This window comes from Vulpes lagopus, chromosome 10 (assembly GCF_018345385.1).
Source record: "Vulpes lagopus strain Blue_001 chromosome 10, ASM1834538v1, whole genome shotgun sequence".
Classification (NCBI taxonomy): domain Eukaryota; kingdom Metazoa; phylum Chordata; class Mammalia; order Carnivora; family Canidae; genus Vulpes; species Vulpes lagopus.
Window position 1 is genome coordinate 60,894,348 of NC_054833.1, and position 13,941 is coordinate 60,908,288.

Genomic DNA, 13,941 nt, shown 5'->3' on the forward strand with positions numbered 1-13,941 from the left:
TTGGACGGAGCACACGCCAATACTGCATTAGGGTTCCGAACATCGGGGACTCTGTTAATGCTCTGCTCTCGGGCAACCATTCGCAGTGGATGTGTGTCCGGTTTCCAAGAGCTGGGCCAGGCCTGGGGAACCCAGCACACAACCTTGCCCAGTGCTGGGGCCCTGAGTCACATGGGAGGCCGTGTGTGCATCCTCTCGGCCCACACCCACAGTCCCGGGCAGCTCCCCCGCCCAACCCATGCGTGGGAGGCAGAGGCCTCGGCGCTCCAGGATTCCATTCTGCGGTGGAAGCTTCTAGAAGAAATAATTCCCTCATCCCCCTCCTGATTCAAGGCCAAGGAAAAACTGGAACCAGGTCCCACAGCCGGCTGTACCCTGTGCCCAGCTGTCCTCGTGCTGACCTCATACCCCTAGGGAGGCACTGGGGGAGTGTGAGCTGAGGCAGGACATGGGGCTCCCCATGCTCCCAGACCCACAGCCCGGGCTCCCACACTTGATGCAATCAGCTCTGGTTGCACACACCATCCAATTCCAGGCCAAGTGCCTCCCGAGCTTCCCCTGCCACCCCACCACCAACGGGGCCAGATTAATAAAACTCCAAATTTCCTTACTTCTATCTATGTAGCCACATTACATGTTGCCGATTTTCATTTTCAGTGAAAGTTTTCATTGAAATCTTGTGTAGAAGTCCAAACAAAAGCATTTTTTAAAGATTTTATTTATTTGAGAGAGAGAGCACGTGCACAAGTGGAGGGAGGGGCAAAGAGAGAGAGGGGAGCCTGATGCAGGGGCTCAATCCCGAGACCCCGAGATCATGACCTGAGCTGAAGGCAGATATTCAACTGACTGAGCCACCCAGGTGCTCCCAAAGCAATTTTTTTTTTTAAATGTAAGTGATCCTTCACTGATTTAATTTCTTGCTGTGGGTCAGTAGATGCTTCCCCACCCAGAGACTTAAATAAATCACATAGTTAAAAGAAGCCCTGATGACAAGAATGCCAAGACCACAACATAGGGGAAGGATGTCCTTTTCAACAACGGGATGCTAGGACACGATAGCCACTTGCAAGAAGATGAAGCTGGACCCCTTTCTCACACCATTTGCAAAAATCAACTCAAGGCAGATCTACATTCTAAATGTATCCCAAACTCTAAAACTCTTAGAAGAGAACAGGTATAAACCTTCATGACCTCGATTTGGCCAGTTTCTCATGTAGAACGACGAAAGCCACGCAAAGAAAAAGGAAAAAAAATCACATAAAGTCGACACTATCCACATTAAAAACGTCTGTGTCAAAGAAAACCGTAAAGACAGTGAAAAGACAACCTAGAGAGGACAGAAGGAAATTTCTGCAAATCGTGTATCTATCTGATAAGGGACTCTTATCTGGAATATGTAAGGAACATTTACAACCCTGTAATGAAACGACATTGGTAATTTAAGTCGGTTATAGAAAAACAGGCACAGGTTCTGACAAGACCTTTCTCCCAAGACACAGGAAGCCAGTAAGCACTTGAAAAGATGTTCAATGTCATCAGCCTTCAGGGGTGCCTGGGTGGCTCCATGGTTGAGCATCTGCCTTTGGCTCAGGCATGATCCTGGGGTCCTGGGATCGAGTCCTGCATTGGGCTCCCCACAGGGAGCCTGCTTCTCCCTCTGCCCGTGTCTCTGTCTCTCTGTGTGTCTCATGAATAAATAAATGAAATCTTAAAAAAAAAAAAAAATATATATATATATATATATACATATATATATATATATATATATATATATATATATATCATTAGTCTTCAGAAAAATGCAAACCAAAACCGCAATGAAAATGCAATCAGAAAGACAGATACTACCAAGTGTTGGCAAGGACGCAGAGGACTCAGACCCTCAGGTTAACCATAGTTACTATATAACCCAGCTACCCAATCCGTGGCCTTCCACCCCAGTCCATCCTGCACGCATGCATACACATGTAGACACACACACTGGTCATCAGAGGCTGTCTACGCAGCCGCGGCTCGGTCTCCGCCTGCCATCATCACACTCAAAAGTACGTCACTCAGGCAAGCAAAAATGATTTAAAAGTGATTTGATTTTTTTTCAAGGTTTTCTATTTTTAAGTCATTTCTACAACCCAACGTGTGGCTTGAACTCACAACCCTGAGATCAAGAGCCGTGCCCTCCATCAACAGAGCCAGCCAGGTGCCCCAAAGGGGATGTGATCTTTAAAGTCTCTTTAAAAGGGCAGGGGAGATGGCTTCATTCCCAACTGGTAGCAAAACTTAGAAGCCCTTTTTTTAAAAAAAAAAAAAAATGGTGGAGGGAGAAGCAGGCTCCCTGTGGGGAGCCAGATGTGGGACACAATCCCAGGACCCCAGGAACATGCCCTGAGCCAAAAGCAGACACTCAACCACTGAGCCAACTAGGCATACCTTAAAAGTCTCATTCATTCTCTCTTTGGGTCCAAACTACAGGCAGTGGCCACAAAAGGACTCCTCCCTCCTTTTCTCCCGAGGGCCTCAATGCCCCTTACACCCCTAGGGCGTGGGCCTGTCTCCCCCACAGGCCTCCTCCTCCAAAAGACAGACAGATCCTCAGACATACATCCTCAAGATCAGTCCTTTCTCCCTTCTTCCTGAAACAGACCTTCCAGATGGCTCCGACCTTACACCTCTGCCCGTTGCTCAGACTGGCTCCCCAGAGGGGAGGTGCCCCTGGGGACTGAGCTGGCCAGACAGATTTCTCCCCAGTTAAAAAAGGGCAGGCCCTGCTGGCTCACATTTGTTCATGTTCCCAATCTGGTCTGTGAGTATTTTCCTGTGTGTGCCTTCCCTGTCTCCACGCGGAGGACACAATCTTTTTCCGTCCTTTGCACCCAGAGCCCCGCGACCCACCCTGCGCTCTGTGCCCAGGGACAGGCAGGCCTCAGAACTGGGGCATGGGGGGCAGCCCTGGTGGTGCAGCGGTTTGGCGCCGCCTGCAGCCTGGGGTGTGATCCTGGAGACCCGGGATCAATTCCCACATCGGGCTCCCTGCATGGAGCCTGCTTCTCCCTCTGCCTGTGTCTCTGCCTCTCTCCGTGTGGGTCTATGAATAAATAAATAAAATCTTAAAAAAAAAAAAACTGGGGCATGGAAGGGAGGTAGGGAGAAGCACGGTGATTGGGGGGGGGGTCTCTCCTTCTCCCCCAACCCCCTCCACCGCCGCCAGTCCCCGGTGGAGGGTTTGCACCGCCAGAGCTGGATGCCTAAGCTTGTGACGGAAATAAATTTCCAGCATTAGATCAAAGGGGACACGAGGCACAGAAAACAGTGGGGAAGGCCCGAAGCCCCGAAGCCCCATAGAGGGAGGGAAGAGACTTTTCCCAGTGCAGAGTCTGGCTGAGTTGAGAGCTCAAAGGGTATAAATTCACAACGTGGCCCCCCTTGGAGCGCGTGGGTGGGTCCAGCCTCATAGGGACACACGGGGCCGTCTGCGGGAGGACGGGATGCCCTGGATCCCAGCAAATGCCTCCCAAATGTTGTCTGGCTTTTATTAATGAATCATGATGTCACCCGTGGCCAAGTATTCCGTGACCAAGGCCAACTCCAAAGAGGGCGGTGCAGGCTCGGTGACCCTCGGGGACGGGCAGGAGCCTGGGGGCAGCTGTCACAGCCAGGCCTCAGGGCAGACGGTCTCCAGCCGACACCCAAACCCAGCCAGAGGCCTGGAGACGCACTGGGGGTCCCCGATTTTTCTCGACTCAGCACAATGGAGGCCACACACTGCCCTGGACACATCCTCAGCTCGCAGGAAGAGCCAAGCAGCTGTCTCTCGATGAGACATGCAACTCCTCTGTGAACCCCGCCAGCACCGTCCTCAAGCTGGACCCCAAACCCAAAGCTTCCCACTGCATCTGGGGCTGCCGTCCGGGACTGGATCTCCAACCCTTCGGGTTGACCTGCCTCCACCCATCCCCACTGCCCATCCACTCTCTGCAGGCAGCCAGAGCAATCGATTTAGGATGGGAAACCGAGGCGTGTTCCCCCATATCTTCTCTTCATACCCCAAAAAAGGGAGACAGACTCCTTGTTCTAGGCCACGAGGTCCTACGTGACCTCACCCTCCTTGACCTCTTGGACCTGAAACTCTTTCCCTTTCCCTGTCTGCCTGCCCAACTCAAGCTGTGTGGGCATTGCTGTCGTACCTCAGGGCCTTTGCACTTGCCGTCCCTCTGCACAGCACAGTCTTCCCCCAGACCTCCATTCGGCTCATTCCTTCTTCTGCTCAAACATCACCTCAGCGAGGTCTTCTCCGACCAACCCACTTAAAGTAAACCTCCCCGGATGCTGCGTCATGCACCATCCTCCACTTCCCTGTTTTATTGATCTTGCCAGTGTTTATCTGCTTGTTGGAACATAAGCTCCACTGGGAGGGGGGGAATCAGGCTACTTTGTCTACTGCTGTATTCCCAGTGTCTGGAACAATTCCTAGCACGCCACAGTTGCCCAACAAATATTTGTTGGACAAAGGAGTGAATGAAAAATGAACTGTGGGTTGATGGTGGTGCACAGGATCATGATATCCGCTCAGTTTATACTTTGTTCATCGTTCGTCTACAGATGGGAAAGCATTTAAATAAACGTGCAGAAGGACTACGGATTCATCATTATCCTTCCAACTCACTGGTAGGAAAGGAACACATAACTATACCCATTTTACAGATAAGGGAACATGGATGTGGTATGTTGTGAAGGGGGAAAATGAAACATACTCCCTCACCCAAGGTCAAATTCGTAATTAAAACCCAAACTAGGGATCCCTGGGTGGCGCAGCGGTTTGGCGCCTGCCTTTGGCCCAGGGCGCGATCCTGGAGACCCGGGATCGAATCCCACATCAGGCTCCCGGCGCATGGAGCCTGCTTCTCCCTCTGCCTGTGTCTCTGCCTCTCTCTTTCTCTCTGTATGACTATCATAAATAAATAAAATTTAAAAAAAAAAAAAAAAAAAAACCCAAACTAGCACTAGAGTCCAAGTTTCCAGACACTCCATCCTCTGCTCTTTCTACTCAGCTGCCTCGGATATGGACATTCGGTCTTGTTGGAAAAAGTAATATTGGTAATCGTATTATTTTTTTTCTAAATTTTATTTATTTATTCATGAGAGACACAGAGAGAGGCAGAGACACAGGCAGCAGGAGAAGCAGGCTCCCTGCGGGGACCCCAAAGCGGACTCGATCCCAGGACCCTGGGATCATGACGTGAGCCAAAGGCAGATTGGCAACTCAGGTGCCCCTATAATTGTATTATTTTTAAATGAAACCATCCATGATTGTCTTGAGAGATGCTGGCAATGCATCCTTTGCTACCATCCCACATCTATTTGTAGCTTCAAAAATACCTCTCCTTGGTATTAGGACCAGCTTTGTCTTGCACTCCCCAGAAGGACACAGAAAAACACACATAAAAGGGATATTAAGATGTTAAACAGAAAATACGCGTGCTATCTAAGACCAACAACCAGTATCAGAGGTATGAGGAAATCCTCAAGGAATTCCCATCAAAGACAGAACATGACTATTTATGAACATCCTTCTGGAACCACAGATCATCAATAACCAATTTTAAAACATATTTAATTTTATTCACAATCACGAGAAGGAAGATCAATTTCCTGGGAATGAATGTGACGCAGGGAATACATGAGAAGCCATTTATTGAGGACATAAAAGTGAGACTTAATTATGTGGAGATATTATGCTCCTGGATAGCGTCAAGGAGTGTGGAAGTCTGAGATTTCTTAGCGTCCATCCAGGAGCAAAGTGGGACCCCTAACGTCTGTTGATAACTCTCCAAAGAGGGGCACCTGGGTGGCTCCACGGTGGAGCATCCCCAGGGAGCCTGCTTCTCCCTCTCCCTCTGTTGCTCCCTCTGCTTGTTCTCTCTCCCTCTCTCTCTCTAATACATAAATAAAAGATGAAGTCCCAACCCCGAGCACCTCAGGATGTGACCGTATTTGCAGGCAGGCTCTAAAAAGGTGAAGTCAGGGCACCTGGGTGGCTCAACTGGGTTGAACATTTGACTCTTGGTTTCCACTCAGGTCGTGATCTCAGGGTTGTGGGATCGAGCCCTGTGTCGGGCTCCACGCTCTGCACAGAATCTGCTTGAGATTCTCTCTCACTCCCTCTGCCCCTCCCCTCCACCACCTACCCACCTGCTCCCTGACTCTCTTGCCCTATCTCAAATAAATAAATAGTAAAGAGGTGATTAAGTAAAAATAAAGTCATTAGAGCGGCCTCTAATTCAATATGACTGGTGTCCTCATGAGAAGAGGAGGCTGGCTAGGATCCTCAACCAGGTACAGAGGGGAAGACACAGGGGGAAGGCGGCCACTGTCACAGGCCAAGGAGAGAAGCCTCCGAAGAAATCAACCCTGTTGACACTCTGACCTTGAACTTCCAACCTCCAGAAGGGACACAGGAAATTAAGATGTTGATGAAACCCGCACCCCCCATCCCGTCTGGGCTCCTTTGTTCTGGTGGCCATGCAAACAAGGACAGTGTGTCTGCCGGGCTCCACGGACACAGGGTCACAGATCAAGCTGATGAGTCAGGAGGGGAAAGGAGCCCACAGAGCAGGGGCTCAGGTGGAGCCAACCCATACCCACCCTGACCTGGCCCGGGAGATTCAATGACCCCAGGGGACGCCCCCGTCTGGGGCTGGTCCTGTTTTAGCATCCACCTCGAAGCTGAGGCATCTGCTGCTGTGCCCACCTGCGCTTCTCACCGACCCTACAACAGAGCCAGGGATACGTCCTGACCCAGCTGCCCAGGAGCCTGACAACAAGTGCCCAGGAGGACAGATGGACCTCGGCCTCTTTGGGGCAGTGCGGGGCCCAGGGAACCAGCCCTAGGGGGTGGGGGATGACTCTGATCACAGCATGACGGGCCTCAGGATGCACTTCTGAGCCCCTGGGTCTATGAGACCAGAGTGAATTCTGTGCAAAGTTGTGAAATCCCTCTAAAGCATCCAGCTCGTCTCTGCAGAACCCCTAATACCAGATAAAAAAAAAAAAAAGGACCTAGAAATGAATACGTAAATGATTAACCGTGGATGTTCAATTTTTTTTAACATTGTATTTATTTATTCATGAGAGACACGGAGAGAGGCAGAGACACAGGCAGAGGGAGAAGCAGGCTCCTTGCAGGGAGCCCAATGCGGGACTTGATCCCAGGACCCCAGGATCACACCCTGAGCCAAAGGCTCAACCACTGAGCCACCCAGGCACCCCTGGATGTTAAATTTCTAAGAAAAAAAAATACAGTCTTTCTTTAAGTGAGAAGAGTGACAGACACGAGGGGCCAGATGGATAGCTCCTTGCCTGCATCCTGAACAGAACCCTCTGGTAACCAAACCCCTTAAAGGATACAACCAACTGGGTAAGGAAGGGGAAAAAGCACACAACAGAAGCCGCCTGGAACCAGAGGTCATGAGCATTTTCTAGAAAGGCAAAAGGCAGTTCCTGCAAAGGAGTATGGCCGGGTGAGTATGGTTCGAGAAAGGCCGGTCCCCTCATCTCCCTCCCCAGGCAGAGTGTGGAAGACCAAAGAGGAAACCCATAGCCCATCGCTGGCACTGAGGCTTGCTTGACTCACGGCTGCAAACACGCTGGTGTCTGGGCTGCCTGCCAGGGAGACAAGAACAGAACCCGGTAAGGAATGCTCAGATGGGCACCTGGCAGGGAGAAAGGATCTCTGGACATCTGAGAAGTCCTGGGAGGGAGGTGTGCAAAGAAGAACACCCCCGTAATCCTCGGGAGCAAGTCCTGCTCAGGTTAGTCTGAGTGAAAGCTGCCCGCGGCAGCTCAGGTGGTAGGTAACATCCTTCGTGAAGAACGTTAGTTAAGGGGTGCCTGGGGGGCTCAGTTTGTGAAGCGTCAGGTCATGATCCCGAGGTTCTGGGATCGAGTCCCGCATCAGGCTCCCTGCTCATCGGGGAGTCTGCTTCTCCCTCTGCCTCTGCAGCTCCCCCTGCTTGGGCATGCATTCTTTCTCTCTCCTTCTCTTGCTCTCTCTCTCTCCCCCTGTTTCTCAAATAAATACATAAAATCTTTAAAAAAATAATTTTTAAAAATGTTAGTTAAGGGAGGAGACAGCAGACGCTTTGAAGAATCTAATGCTGAAGGCTCACCCGGGGCCTGGTGTTGTCAGCACTGAGGTTTAAGCAGAGCCCACGGCCCCCAGACCCGTTCTTACCAGCATGTCAGCCCAATTGGTGGCCTGAGCCCGGCTTGGGGAAGCAGGGCACCCATGGTTCCTCTGTTCCTTCCAGGGATGCCGCCACCATACCTTTGCTGAGTAGATGGAGGGGCTGGGTCAGGGTGAACAGCCAGAGGCAGCGCCTGAAAGGGCCAAGGGTTTCCAGCTATGCCTTCTGAGCCCCCCAGAAATGAGGGCCATCTCCTCTCCTTCAAAGGGGTGTCAATCCAGAAGCAAAGCCCTGGAGCTTAGCAAAGGGGAGAGGCACATGATTCTGTCTCTGTAGGAGCAAGAACCATCCCATCTCGATGATGAGAACTTGCCCCTGCTGGTCCAAGGAAGGGTCCAGAGTGTGAGCCCCAGGCCCTTTGAACCAGCAAGGCATTCATCACGGAAGCCTGGAACCTACAGAGGAGGGATCTCAGGGATGCAGTAACCACAGAGGACAGATTGAGGAACAGCATCCACGAGGGTGCCAAGAGAGCACAGGTATCTGGGGCCCCTCCAAACTCAGGAAGTCCACTTACAAACCTGCCCCTGCTCGGTTCCAGCAAAACAGCACATCTGACACTCACTGGGAACCAAGCCTGACAAACGCTGGTTTATAAGATATTTGCGACCCAAACAAGTGTTAAATGGAAAGAACATGGATACAAAATGGAAGAACAGGGCTGGTGGAGTCTGGAGCCTTCATTAAGAACATCTTCTGGATGGGGACACCTCAGTGGCTCAGCGGTTGAGCATCTGCCTTTGGCTCAGGGTGTGATCCCAGGATCCTGGGATCGAGTCCCACATCAGGCTCCCCGCAGGGAGCCTGCTTCTCTCTCTGCCTGGGTCTCTGCCTCTCTCTCTGGGTCTCATGAATAAATAAATAAAATCTTTAAAAGAGAGAAGAGAGACAAGGAGCGAATTCTCCAAAGCCTCGCTACTCAGAGGCGGTCACAAACCAGCAGCGTCACTGGAAACTCGCCAGAAATGCAGATTCCCAGGCCCTCTGGGTGCCCGAGGCCTGCTCAGCTTCAGTGCACTGTGGGTGGAAACTGACCACCTCGGTTTAGAACAGGCTGCGTACATCACCGTCAAGGGGCAACAGCTCAAAAAACACTCGTTTTCCTGCAGCAAGACAATAAAATTTCATTATTTTAGGACACGCTCTTCCAGAATCCATGCTCCTCTGGGCGTGCTAAACTGAGATCCACCTATTAAGTGAAGACTTTCCATGAGCATGGAGGAAGCCAAAAAGCCCTCATCCAATCTTAAGACATCCAGTTTCTTCTTCTTCTTTTTTTTAATGTGTTAATGGCAAAATACTTATCCATACCTACCCAACTCACTTGGAAACATTTTAAAGTATTTTGTTCATCAGACTTGCACAAGATCCACTGAGTGGATGCGTCTGGATTTTGGCTCATGAATAAATAGTTGTTTTCATACTTCCAGGCAAAGCCGCAACACCGAGGTTTGGGTTTATTTTATTGTTTTTGTGGAGTAGAGATGTATGTGTCCATGTGTTTAATCCCAGTGAAGTATAAATACACAACGGCTTCCCTGAATTTGCAAAAACTCTCCGAGCACCCCAAATAAGTTGGTTTTTCAAACAGACTGAAGGAAACATCCCAGAAGTTTCTGTAAATGGTTCGATCCCACCACTGAGACTACCTACCAGTTTGGAATTTATGAGCTATTTAAAGTAACGGGAACATCCTCATATATCCTCTTCGGGCTCAAAGTGAGACTCTAGGACCAGCCGGGCAGGATAGGAAAACTCATTTGCATAAATATAGCATACCAGATTTCTGAAAAGATATTGGATAATTGTGTTTGTGCACAGGGGATGGGAGCGGGGTGGGTTGGGGGAAGGGGAGTCCACATGGCTGTTCCTCTCCCTCGTGTCAAACATCCAACTGTGATTTTATCAAAGCGACCCAAAGCCAAGCTCAAACTCTCTAATGTGATTCTTTAAAAAAAAAAAAAATCAGAGTAGCTTTATCTAGATTTTTAAATAAGTATGAATACTGCCAAGAGCTCATAGCAGAACAGTACAGAGCTAAGAGATGTGAATGCTCAATCTGTCCCGAGCTAACGGTCACTTCATAACCTAGAGCAAATCCCAAATGCCAAGGCTCCCGTGTCCTCAGTCATAAAAGCAGGATGGTAGAAGGACCAACGGCTCACGCAAGCTCACAGAGGTGCCGTGAGCACCGGTCACTCATCACAGGTGAGAACACCTGATACGCCCCAGAGCTCATGAAACCTTATTAAGCCAAAATGGGCATTTCTGACACTGGAGCTTGGGAAAGAGAGTCAGAATCATTCGGGGAAAAAAAAAAAAAAGAATCATTTGGGGTTTGTGTCTTGTAATTTCTTGATTGCACTTTGGTGTCAGGGCAGGGGTGGCTTTGCTGGTTTCAATTACCCTGGACTCTTCACCCCTCTCTCTCAGATGACGCTTTACTGCGGGTCAAACATCACTGTGGTGGAGGGGGGCAGGGGTCCCCCCCAGGACACTGCATCCGTCGGGCACCCTGGACACCCACAAGCCAACGTCCTGTGCCAGAAGGTTGTGCATGGCATGTGAGCTTTGAGAGAAGAGGGTCGTGTCTAAGGGCACACCATAACCCATCTGGTAGCATTTGAGGATACAGCAGCCAAAGAATGAAGACATTGGTATAGCCTTGCAGCTCCCATAAATGACATTTAAGAATTACAGACTGGGGACACCAGGTGGCTCAGCCGGTTAAGTGATTTGACTCTTGATGTCGGCTCAGGTCATGATCTCGGGGACTTGGAATCGAGGCTCCCCCCGCCCTGTGTTGGGCTCCACACTCAGCGGGGAGTCTGCTTGAGATTCTCTCCCTCTGCCCCACTGCCCCTGCTTGCATGATCTCTCAAATTAATAAATAAATCTTGGAAGACAAAAAAAAGAATTATGGGTCAAAGAGCTAGAACAGTTTGGTAGTTCATCAGAGCGTGAAGCACAGAGTCTCCACGGGACCCTGTAATCTCACCGAGAAACGAAAGCGTGTCCACACAAAAACCCCTACACAAACATCCGTAGCGGTGTTACTCCTAACAGCCCAAAATGAAAACAACCCAAATGGCCATCAGCTGATGAGTGGTACCTCCGATGTGTTCTAGCCACACAAAAAAATATTATTCAGCCATGAGAAGGAATGAAGGAAGTACTACTCACAGATGCTCTCACGTGGATGAGCCTTGGAAACACCAAGCTATGTGAAAGAAGCAAAAACCAAAAGGCCACATCGCAGGTGACTCCATTTATATAAAATGCCCAGAATAGGTAAAATCCATAGGGATGGGCAGTAGTAGCTCCGTGCTCCTTGGCAGTAAGGGAGGGAGAATGGGGATGACTATTAATGGGCATGGGGTTTCTTGGGGGGCAAATGATGGTTTTCTAGAGTGAACTGCTGTAGCTTTTGTCTTGATCTGCCTATTAAGATATCCTCTTATTTGGAGGGGGGAGACCCCTCTCCCCAAGGGAGATTGCTAAGCTGAGAGGATGTTACTACTTGTCTCGTCTTGTAACTGGGGAGAGTCCACTTGCAGAGGATAGCCAGTTAGAGGTGAGAGATGGTGCCCCGTTGACATTATGTGAGTCCCTGGAGCCAGTCATGCCTGAACTCCACCCACTAATAGGAGCTCATAAATTAACCTCCCCTCCCCTCTTTCTTTTGGCTGAAATTTGTGGATTGGATTTCTGCCACTTGCAACTGAAAAGTCCTGGCCCTGGAAGGGGAAAAACCATTTCCCTCCCGGAAGGCAGGGATGGTCTCTCATTATTATGTGCTCAGCCCTGGCTGAGGCATTCTGGTGGAACATGGGAGGATTAATAACAGTACCCTCAGTCTCTATAATATCACTTCCAAGTGAAGAATTGATTCCATATACACTTATCTCTTAACCCTCTCAGCTCCCAATATTACCAGCTTAATTTTAGACGAGACAAAGGAAGGCCCACCCAAGATGGAGTGACTCATTGGAGATCCCACAGCCAAGATGTGAACCAGGGTACATTCCCCATATCTCGATGCTTTAGACTTCACTGCCTGGGGCACAAGGGACCATGTTAAAAACTGTGGTAGGATCCCAAAAGAGAGAATTGGTCTCTGCCTTCAAGGACCTCAGTCTCAGCACATACACTTAACAACTGCCAAGGGAGGGTTGTATCTGACAGGTGCATCTTAGATGCCTGCACCACTGGAGGATGACTGATCAGACTTCTCGGAGGCAGGCCTTGCAGGATCAGAAAGAGGAGGACCAGACAAGCCAAGCCAGGATACAGGAAGTTCCCATAAGAAGTCAGCAGGGTTGGTGGGGCAGGCAGGAAGGGGGGGAATTAGGAAAGAAAACCCAGAGGGTGTGGCTGGCTCAGTCCATAAGCACAGGACTCTAGATCTCCAGGCCGTGAGTTCATGCCCCATGTTGGGCAGAGAACTTACATACCTACATGAAATAAAATTTTTTAAAGATTTTATTTATTTATTCATTCATTCATTCATTCGAGACACAGAGAGAGAGGCAGAGACACAGGCAGAGGAAGAAGCAGGCTCCCCATAGGGAGGTGTGTGTGTGTGGGGGGACTCGATCCCAGGACCCCAGGGTCATGCCCTGAGCTGAAGACAGATGCTTAACCGCTGAGCCACCCAGGCGCCCACCAAAAAATTTTTACAATAAATTAGTACTACATAATATTTTGTGAACAAGACAGAGAAAGCCCACAGACCACTGTTCTAATTTATGTACATGTATTAACTCCTTTAATTCTTCCAAAAATGCTATGAAGTAAGTTCCATTATCATGCGGCTCCTCTACTCCCCATGGACTCCTCAAGAAGAGAAACAAGGGGCATCTGGGTGGCTCCATGGTTGAGCATCTGCCTTTGGCTCAAGTCGTGATCCCAGGGTCCTGGGATCAAGTCCTGTATCGGGCTCCCCGCAGGGAGCCTGCTTCTCCCTCTGCCTGTGTCTCTGCCTCTCTCTGTGTCTCTCATAAATAAATAAATAAAATCTTTTTAAAAAAAGAAACAAAACATTGAAATATAAATAAAGCCTGGGATCCCTGGGTGGCGCAGCGGTTTGGCGCCTGCCTTTGGCCCAGGGCGCGATCCTGGATACCCGGGATCGAGTCCCACGTCGGGCTCCCGGTGCATGGAGCCTGCTTCTCCCTCTGCCTGTGTCTCTGCCTCTCTCTCTATCTCTCTGTGACTATCATAAACAAACAAACAAACAAATAAATAAATAAATAAATAAATAAATAAAGCCTTGTTCCCCCTCCACCTCCCTTCCCCAACACCCTTCTTTCCCGATACCCATGTTCTCAGGCTCCCGTCCCACTCAGCCCTATTGAGACTGCACAGGTCCTAATAAACTTATTCATACTAATGTGTAAATGGTAAGTTTCAAATAGCTGTCTCTGTGACAAATGGCCAGCCTCCAATTAGAAGCAAACTCAAGCCAGTCTCCTTGGCTGGTTTCCCACAGCTATCTCAAGGATCAATTTGGATCATGGCTTCCATCCCATTTTCTCTTCCCTGGTGGTACCAGTCTTCTCTGCCTCTCACTCCCGCCCCAAAACTGCTCAACTAAGTCCTTTCCAGTATCAGAGAGCCTAAAGGTGAAGCCATATAGCAGTGGTTCCCCACTCTCACAACACCCTAGAAACACCCAGTGAGCTTTAAAAATACACTCACG

At 49.6% G+C, this 13,941-nt stretch overlaps 1 protein-coding gene across 2 annotated transcripts in view; it reads right to left on the reverse strand.

The window, feature by feature from the left end:
• Positions 1 to 13,941, reverse strand: part of GAS7 (growth arrest specific 7) — a 209,806-nt gene that overhangs the window by 166,682 nt on the left and 29,183 nt on the right. The window contains exon 1 of one of the 2 annotated variants that reach the window (XM_041771067.1): positions 4,182 to 4,252. The exons of the other annotated variant lie outside the window; for it this stretch is intronic. The gene's annotated coding sequence lies outside the window, so the exon portion shown is untranslated. Of the gene's footprint in view, positions 1 to 4,181; positions 4,253 to 13,941 lie in introns of those variants that run through there. 2 annotated transcript variants of the gene reach the window in all.